The sequence below is a fragment of the Arachis stenosperma genome, chromosome 1, assembly GCF_014773155.1.
Source record: "Arachis stenosperma cultivar V10309 chromosome 1, arast.V10309.gnm1.PFL2, whole genome shotgun sequence".
NCBI lineage: Eukaryota > Viridiplantae > Streptophyta > Magnoliopsida > Fabales > Fabaceae > Arachis > Arachis stenosperma.
In genome coordinates, this window is record NC_080377.1 from 115,753,366 (window position 1) to 115,763,266 (window position 9,901).

The 9,901-nt window shown below is 38.5% G+C and overlaps 1 non-coding gene across 1 annotated transcript; it reads left to right on the plus strand.

Annotated features, from left to right (window-relative positions):
• Positions 1-7,432: 7,432 nt before the first annotated feature.
• Positions 7,433-7,536, plus strand: LOC130952665 (small nucleolar RNA R71). Its single transcript, XR_009074847.1, has one exon. It is a non-coding gene; the product is annotated as a small nucleolar RNA R71 (small nucleolar RNA).
• Positions 7,537-9,901: the final 2,365 nt, after the last annotated feature.

Genomic DNA, 9,901 nt, shown 5'->3' on the forward strand with positions numbered 1-9,901 from the left:
AATTAATTAGCAACTTCTAATTATCAATCAACAACGGAATTAGATAACTCAAGAGTCACTAATTACTCTACCTAGGCCAAGAGGAACAAAACCTACACTAAAATCCAACCAAGCATTTCATCAAACACTTGGTAGGCATAAAAGGAAAACATAGTAAATCAACAACAAGAACAAAATCAAACAACAATTATTGAAAGGAATTAACAACACAAATCAAAAGGAACACAATTATTATGATTTACCTTTATTGAATTGGAAGAGAAAAGAAGGAACAAAAGTGGATCTACAACAAAGTATAAGAACAACATAAAGGAAATTACAACAAAAGAGTAGAGGAAGATGGATGTAACAACAAGGAATTAAGATGTAGAAGTAGAAGAAAGCAAAGATTAAAACCTAGATCTAAGACTAAACCTAATCCTAATTCTAGAGAGAAGTGAGAGCTTCTCTCTCTAAAACTCTAAAACTAATCCTAAGTATATTCTATCCCTAATTGTATGATTGTATAATTCTATTGTATTGTATGTCTTCCCCTTAATCCTTCATCCTTATATTCCTTTCCCTTGGCCATTGGCGCCAAAAATGGGTTCAGAAACCCTCTCAAATCGCCAGGCACGTATTGCATTAGTGAGGTCATGTGCCGTCATCGACGCGTGCGCGCACGGTACGCATGCGCGTCCTTGGCTTGTGGTGGACGAAATTGTGATCCTTATTCTTTAAGTTGCACTCCTTGTAAAATTATGGAATTTGAAATTGGCATGAGTGGACACAACTCCGTTCAACTAACCAGCAAGTGTACTGGGTCGTCCAAGTAATAAACCTTACGCGAGTAAGGGTCGATCCCACAGAGATTGTTGGTATGAAGCAAGCTATGGTCACCTTGTAAATCTCAGTTAGGCAGATTAAATTTGTTCATGGTTTCAAAAATTAATAATAAAAAGAAGAAATAATAAAAGGGATAGGATACTTATGCAGATTCATTGGTGGGAATTCCAGATAAGCGAATGGAGATACTGTATGGCTCAAGAACGCCTACTTTCCTATTACTTTAACTCAATCCTTCTTACTCCTTTCCATGGCAAGCTGTGTATAGGGGTTCACCGTTCGACGATGGCTACTTTCAATCCTCTCGGAAAAATGGTCCTCTGCGGCTGTCACTCGCATGGCTAATCGTCTGGAGGCATCACCTGGCCGAAGGCTACATCCCATCCTCGCAGTGAAAACTACGCTCACGCGCTCTGTCACAGCACGGCTAATCACTGGTTGGTTCCCGCGCCTACTGGAATAGAATCCCTTGATTCTTTTGCGTCTGTCACTAACGCCCAGCACTTGCGAGTCTGAAGCACGTCACAGTCATTCATTACCGGAATCCTACTCGGAATACCACAGACAAGGTTAGACTTTCCGAATTCCCAGGATCCTACTCGGAATACCACAGACAAGGTGAGACTTTCCGGATCCTCATAAATGCCGCCATCTATCTAGCTTATACCACGAAGATTCTGTTGGGAAATCTAAGAGATACACATTCAAGCTCTGTTGCATGTAGAACGGAAGTGGTTGTCAATCACACGCGTTCATAAGTGAGAATGATAATGAGCGTCACATAATCATCACATTCATCATGTTCTTGGGTACGAATGAATATCTTGGAATAAGAATAAGATAGAATTGAATGGAATAAAATAGAATTGCATTAATACTTGAGGTACAGCAGAGCTCCACACCCTTAATCTATGGTGTGCAGAAACTCCACCGTTGAAAATACATAAGTGAAAGGTTCAGGCATGGCCAAATGGCCAGCCCCCCAAAGTGATCAAAAGACCGAATGGTCAAGAGATAATAAATACATTAGTTAAATGTTCTATTTATAATAAACTAGCTCCTAGGGTTTACATGAGTAAGTAATTGATGCATAAATCCACTTCCGGGGCCCACTTGGTGTATGTTTGGGCTGAGCTTGATCTATCCACGAGCTGAGGCTTCTCTTGGAGTTGAACTCTGAGTTATGACGTGTTTTGGGCGTTCAACTCCGGATCATGACGTTTTTCTGGCGTTTAACTCCAGACAGCAGCATGTACTTGGCGTTCAATGCCAAGTTACGTCGTCAATTTCCGAATAAAGTATGGACTATTATATATTGCTGGAAAGCCCTGGATGTCTACTTTCCAACGCCGTTGAGAGCGCGCCAATTGGAGTTCTGTAGCTCCAGAAAATCCATTTCGAGTGCAGGGAGGTCAGATTCCAACAGCATCAGCAATCCTTTTGTCAGCCTTTTTCAGAGTTTTGCTCAAATCCCTCAATTTCAGCCAGAAATTACCTGAAATCACAGAAAAACACACAAACTCATAGTAAAGTCCAGAAATGTGAATTTAACATAAAAACTAATGAAAACATCCCTAAAAGTAGCTTGAACTTACTAAAAACTACCTAAAAACAATGCCAAAAAGCGTATAAATTATCCGCTCATCACAACACCAAACTTAAATTGTTGCTTGTCCCCAAGCAACTGAAAATCAAATAGGATAAAAAGAAGAGAATATACTATAAATTCCAGAATATCAATGAATATTAATTATAATTAGATGAGCGGGACTTGTAGCTTTTTGCTTCTGAACAGTTTTGGCATCTCACTTTTTCCTTTGAAGTTTAGAATGATTGGCTTCTCTAGGAACTTAGAATTTCAGATAGTGTTATTGACTTTCCTAGTTAAGTATGTTGATTCTTGAACACAGCTACTTATGAGTCTTGGCCGTGGCCCTAAGCACTTTGTTTTTCAGTATTACCACCGGATACATAAATGCCACAGACACATAACTGGGTGAACCTTTTCAGATTGTGACTCAGCTTTGCTAGAGTCCCCAGTTAGTGGTGTCCAGAGCTCTTAAGCACACTCTTTTGCTTTGGATCACGACTTTAACCACTCAGTCTCAAGCTTTTCACTTGGACCTTCATGACACAAGCACATGGTTAGGGACAGCTTGATTTAGCCGCTTAGGCCTGGATTTTATTTCTTTGGGCCCTCCTATCCATTGATGCTCAAAGCCTTGGATCCTTTTTACCCTTGCCTTTTGGTTTTAAGGGCTATTGGCTTTTTCTGCTTGCTTTTTCTTTTTCTTTCTAATTAATTTTTTTTCGCCACTTTTTTCTTTTTTTTTTCTTTTTTTTCGCAAGCTTTCTTTTTCTTGCTTCAAGAATCAATTTCATGATTTTTCAGATCATCAATAACATTTCTCTTTGTTCATCATTCTTTCAAGAGCCAACAATTTTAACATTCATAAACAACAAGATCAAAAGACATATGCACTGTTCAAGCATTCATTCAGAAAACAAAAGGTATTGTCACCACATCAATATAATTAAATGAAATTCAAGGATAAATTCGAAATTCATGTACTTCTTGTTCTTTTGAATTAAAACATTTTTCATTTAAGAGAGGTGAAGGATTAATGGATTTTATTCATAGCTTTAAGGCATGGTTACATACTAATGATCATGAAATAAAGAAACAAAACATAGATAATATTAAAAACCGAAAACAGAAAGAAATAAGGAACAAGGAATGAATCCACCTTTAGTGGCGTCTTCTTCTTGAAGGTCCAACAATGTCCTTAAGCTCTTCTATGTCCCTTCCTTGCCTTTGTTGCTCCTCCCTCATTGCTCTTTGATCTTCTCTTATTTCTTGGAGAATGATGGAGTGCTCATGATGTTCCACCTTTAATTGTTCCACATTGTGGCTCAAACCTTCTAAGGAAGTGTTGAGTTGTTCCCAATAGTTGTTGGGAGAAAAGTGCATCCCTTGAGGCATCTCAGGGATTTCTTGATGATGAGCTTCCTCATGCATCTCTTGAGAACCGTGATGGACTTCTCTTGCTTGCTCCATCCTCTTCTTGGTGATGGGATTATCCTCTTCAATGAGGATATCTCCTTCTATGATGACTCCAGCTGAGTAACATAGATGGCAGATAAGGTGAGGAAAAGCTAGCCGTGCCATAGGTGAGGGCTTGTCAGCTATTTTGTAGATTTCATTGGAGATGACCTCATGAACTTCTACTTCCTCTCCAATCATGATGCCATGAATCATGATGGCCCGATCCACAGTAACTTCAGATCGGTTGCTAGTAGGAATGATGGAGCGTTGAATGAACTCCAACCATCCTCTAGCCACAGGCTTGAGGTCCAGTCTTCTTAGTTGGACTGGCTTGCCTTTGGAGTCTCTCTTCCACTGAGCTCCTTCCACACATATGTCCATAAGGACTTGGTCCAACCTTTGATCAAAGTTGACCCTTCTAGTGTAGGGGCGTTCATCACCTTGCATCATGGGCAAGTGAAACGCCAACCTCACATTTTCCGGACTAAAATCCAAGTATTTCCCCCGAACTATTGTGAGATAATTCTTTGGACTCGGGTTCATACCTTGATCATGATTCCTAGTGATCCATGCATTGGCATAGAACTCTTGAACCATTAAGATTCCGACTTGTTGCATGGGGTTGGCTAGGACTTCCCAACCTCTTCTTTGGATTTCATGTCGGATCTCCGGATACTCATTCTTTTTGAGCTTGAAAGGGACCTCAGGGATCACCTTCTTCTTTGCCACAACATCATAGAAGTGGTCTTGATGGCTCTTGGAGATGAATCTTTCCATCTCCCATGACTCGGAGGTGGAAGCTTTTGTCTTCCCTTTTCCTTTTCTAGAGAATACTCCGGCCTTAGGTGCCATTGGTAATGGAAAAACAAAAAAAAAGCTTATGCTTTTACCACACCAAACTTAAAATATTGCTCGCCCTCGAGCAAGAGAAGAAAGAAGAGAAGAAGAAGAAGAAGAAAATATGGTAGAGAGGGAGAGAGGTATGTTCGGCTTAGGTGAAGAAGGAGGGGTTGTGTTGTGTGAAAATGAAGTAGAATGGAAGGGTATTTATAGGGAAAGGGGGGGAGGTATGTTCGACCATTTGGGTGGGAATGGGAGGGAAATTGGTTTGAATTTTTGAAGGTAGGTGGGGTTTATGGGGAAGAGTGGATGGATGTGAGTGGTGAATGGGGTAATTGAGAAGAGGAATTGAGGTGATTGGTGAAAGGTGTTGGGAAGTGTGACATGGGGAAGAGTGAATTTGGATTAGGAGAGTGTGATTAGGATTAAAAGGTAAGGTGGAAATATGTTAGTGTGGAAATCCTGTGGGGTCCACAGATCCTGAGGTGATCTTGTGGGGTCCACAGATCTTGAGGTGTCAAGAAATTCCATCCCTGCACCAAATAGGCATGTAAAATGCCTTCGTGCATCATTCTGGCGTTTAAACGCCCATTGGTGCACATTCTGGGCGTTCAACGCCCATGTAAAGCATGTTTCTGGCGTTGAACGCCAGTTTCATGCTTGTTACTGGCGTTCAGCGCCAGTTTTTCCTCTCTGGGCACATTCCTGGCGTTCAGCGCCAGAATGTTGCTTGTTTCTGGCGTTCAGCGCCAGAATGGTGCTCTGTTCTGGCGTTGAACGCCAGCCAGATGCATCTTACTGGCGTTGAACGCCAGCCCGTGCGTCCTCCAGGGTGAAAATTTTTTTCTTCTGCTGTTTTTTATTCTGTTTTTAATTTTTATGATTTTTTCGTGACTCCTCATGATCATGTACCTAATAAAACACAAAATAGCAATAAAATATAATAAAATAAAATTAGATAAAATTGGGTTGCCTCCCAACAAGCGCTTCTTTAATGTCAATAGCTTGACAGTGGCTCTCATGGAGCCACAAGGTGATCATGTCAATGTTGTATAGTTGTCCACACCAAACTTAGAGTTTGGATATAGGATTTTAACACCAAACTTAGAGTTTGGTTGTGGCCTCACAACACCAAACTTAGAGTTTGACTGTGGGGGCTCTTCTTGACTCTGAACTGAGAGAAGCTCTTCATGCTTACTCTCTTCTGTCACAGAGGAATGGCCATGTGCCTTAAACACAAGGAAGTCCCCATTCAATTGAAGGATTAACTCACCTCTGTTGACATCTATCACAACTCCTGCTGTGGCTAGGAAAGGTCTTCCAAGGATGATGCAATCATCCTCTTCCTTCCTAGTGTCTAAGATTATGAAATCGGCAGGGATGTAAAGGCCTTCAACCTTTACTAACACGTCCTCTACTATTCCATAAGCTTGTCTTAATGACTTATCTGCCAGTTGTAATGAGAACAAGGCAGGTTGTACCTCAATGATCCCCAGCTTCTCCATTACAGAGAGTGGCATAAGATTTATCCCTGACCCCAGATTACACAGAGCTTTTTCAAAGATCATGGTGCCTATGGTACAGGGTATTAAGAACTTGCCAGGATCTTGTTTCTTTTGAGGTAGAATTTTCTGAATCCAAGTATCCAGTTCATTAATGAGCAAGGGAGGTTCACTTTCCCAAGTCTCATTACCAAATAACTTGGCATTCAGCTTCATGATAGCTCCAAAATATTGAGCAACTTGCTCTCCAGTTACATCTTCATCCTCTTCAGAGGAAGAATGGTCTTCAGAGCTCATGAATGGCAGAAGGAGATTTAATGGAATCTCTATGGTCTCTATATGAGCCTCAGATTCCTTTGGATCCTTAATAGGAAACTCCTTCTTACTTGAGGGGCGTCCTAGGATGTCTTCCTCACTAGGATTTTCGTCCTCCTCCTCCCTTGTGCATTCGGTCACTTTGACTATGTCAATTGCTTTGCACTCTCCTTTTGGATTCTCTTCTGTATTGCTTGGGAGAGTACTGAGAGGAGTTTCAATGACTTTCTTACTCAGCTGGCCCACTTGTGCCTCCAGATTTCTAATGGAGGATCTTGTTTCACTCATGAAACTGAAGGTGGCCTTTGACAGATCAGAGACTACATTGGCTAAATTAGAAGTGTTTTGTTCAGAATTCTCTGTCTGTTGCTGAGAAGATGATGGATATGGCTTGCTATTGCTCAGCCTATTGCGTCCACCATTGTTAAAACCTTGTTGAGGTTTTTGTTGATCCTTCCATGAGAAATTTGGATGATTTCTCCATGATGAGTTATAGGTGTTTCCATAAGGTTCACCCATGTAATTAACCTCTGCCATGGCAGGGTTCTCAGGATCATAAGCTTCTTCAGAAGCTGCCTCTCTAGTACTGTTGGATGCATGTTGCCATCCATTCAGATTTTGAGAGATCATGTTGACCTGTTGAGTCAACACTTTGTTCTGAGCCAATATGGCATTCAGAGTATCAATTTCAAGAACTCCTTTCTTCTGAGGTATCCCATTGTTCACGGAATTCCTCTCAGAAGTGTACATGAACTGGTTATTTGCAACCATGTCAATGAGTTCTTGAGCCTCTTCAGGCGTTTTCTTCAGGTGAATAGATCCACCTGCAGAATGGTCCAATGACATTTTCGAAAATTCAGAGAGACCATAATAGAATATATCTAAAATGGTCCATTCTGAAAACATGTCAGATGGACATCTTTTGGTCAGCTGCTTGTATCTTTCCCAAGCTTCATAGAGGGATTCACCATCTTTTTGTTTAAAGGTTTGAACATCCACTCTCAGCTTGCTCAGCTTTTGAGGAGGAAAGAATTTATCCAAGAAGGCAGTGACCAGCTTATCCCATGAGTCCAGGCTATCCTTAGGTTGTGAATCCAACCATACTCTAGCTCTGTCTCTTACAGCAAAAGGGAAAAGTATGAGTCTGTAGACTTCAGGATCAACCCCATTCGTCTTTACAGTCTCACAGATCTGCAAGAACTCAGTTAAAAACTGATAAGAATCTTCAGATGGAAGTCCATAAAACTTGTAGTTTTGTTGCATTAATGCAACTAGCTGAGGTTTCAGCTCAAAGTTATTGGCTCCAATGGCAGGAATGGAGATGCTTCTTCCATCAAATTTGGACGTTGGCTTTGTGAAGTCACCAAGCATTCTCCTTGCATTATTATTATTATTTTCGGCTGCCATCTCCTTCTCTTGTTCGAAAATTTCTGAAAGGTTGTTTCTGGATTGTTGTAACTTAGCTTCTCTTAATTTTCTCTTCAGAGTCCTTTCAGGTTCTGGATCAATTTCAACAAGAGTGCCTTTTTCCTTGTTCCTGCTCATATGAAAGAGAAGAAAACAAGAAAAGAAAGAGGAATCCTCTATGTCACAGTATAGAGATTCCTTTATGTTAGTAGAAGAAGAAAGGGGTAGAAGAATGAAGAAGGATGGATTCGGATTTTTGGATGGAGAGAGGTGAAGAGAAGTGTTAGTAATTAAATAATTAAATAGAATAAGAAAAGGGGAAGAGAATTCGAAAATAATTTTAAAAAGGGGTTAGTGATTTTCGAAAAGTAAAGATAAAATATAATTGAAATTAAAATTTGAAACAATTAATTAATTAAAAAAAGTTTTTGAAAAAGAGAGAGGTATTTTCGAAAATTGAAGAGGGAAAAGTAGTTAGGTGGTTTTGAAAAAGATAAGAAACAAACAAAAAGTTAGTTAGTTGATTGAAAAAGATTTGAAATCAAAGTTGAAAAAGATAAGAAGATAATAAGTTAGATAAGATATTTTGAAATCAAATTTTGAAAAAGATAAATTTTTTTTGAAAAAGATCAAATAAAAGATAAAAAGATTTAATTCAAAAATTTTGAAATTATTTACTTCACTAACAAGAAACTACAAGATAGGATTCTAGAACTTAAAGATTGAATCTTTCTTAACAAGAAAGTAACAAACTTTAAATTTTTGAACCAATCACATTAATTATTAGTGAATTTTCGAAAATATGATGTAAAGATAAGAAAAAGATTTTAAAAATATTTAAAAAGATTTTTGAAATTTTCGAAAAACATAAAAAAAATGAAAAAGATATGATTTTTGAAAAAGATTTTAAAAAGATAAGATTTTTAAAATTGAAATTTTGACTTGACTTGTAAGAAACAACTAATTTTTAAAAATTTTTGACCAAGTCAACCCAAAATTTCGAAAATTTGGAGGGAAATAAGGAAAAGATATTTTTTTGATTTTTGAATTTTTAATTATGAGAGAGAAAAACACAAAAATGACCCAAAACATGAAAATTTTGGATCAAAACACAAGATGCATGCAAGAACACTATGAATGTCAAGATGAACACCAAGAACACTTTGAAGATCATGATGAACATCAAGAACATGATTTTGAAAAATTTTTGATGCAAAGAAAACATGCAAGACACCAAACTTAGAAATCTTTAATGCATAGACTTTAACAAACAAAAAATGCATATGAAAAACAACATAAGACACAAAACAAGAAACCATCAAGATCAAACAAGAGGACTTACCAAGAACAACTTGAAGATCATGAAGAACACTATGAATGCATGGATTTTTCGAAAAATGCAAGAAAAGATTTTTAAAGCATGCAATTGACACCAAACTTAAAAATTGACTCAAGACTCAAATAAGAAACACAAAATATTTTTTATTTTTATGATTTTCTAATTTTTTTGGGATTTTTATTAATTTTTTCGAAAATAAAGCTTGGAAAAACGAAGAATAAAAGAAAAATTTTGAAAAAGATTTTTGAAAAGAAAATTACCTAATCTGAGCAACAAGATGAACCGTCAGTTGTCCATACTCGAACAATCCCCGGCAACGGCGCCAAAAACTTGGTGTTGTTGCCGGATTAAAACTTGGCACCATTGTGGTCTGGAAACAATTGTGAAATTGTTGTTCGAAATTGATTGATCCCCGGCAACGGCGCCAAAAACTTGGTGGACGAAATTGTGATCCTTATTCTTTAAGTTGCACTCCTTGTAAAATTATGGAATTTGAAATTGGCATGAGTGGACACAACTCCGTTCAACTAACCAGCAAGTGTACTGGGTCGTCCAAGTAATAAACCTTACGTGAGTAAGGGTCGATCCCACAGAGATTGTTGGTATGAAGCAAGCTATGGTCACCTT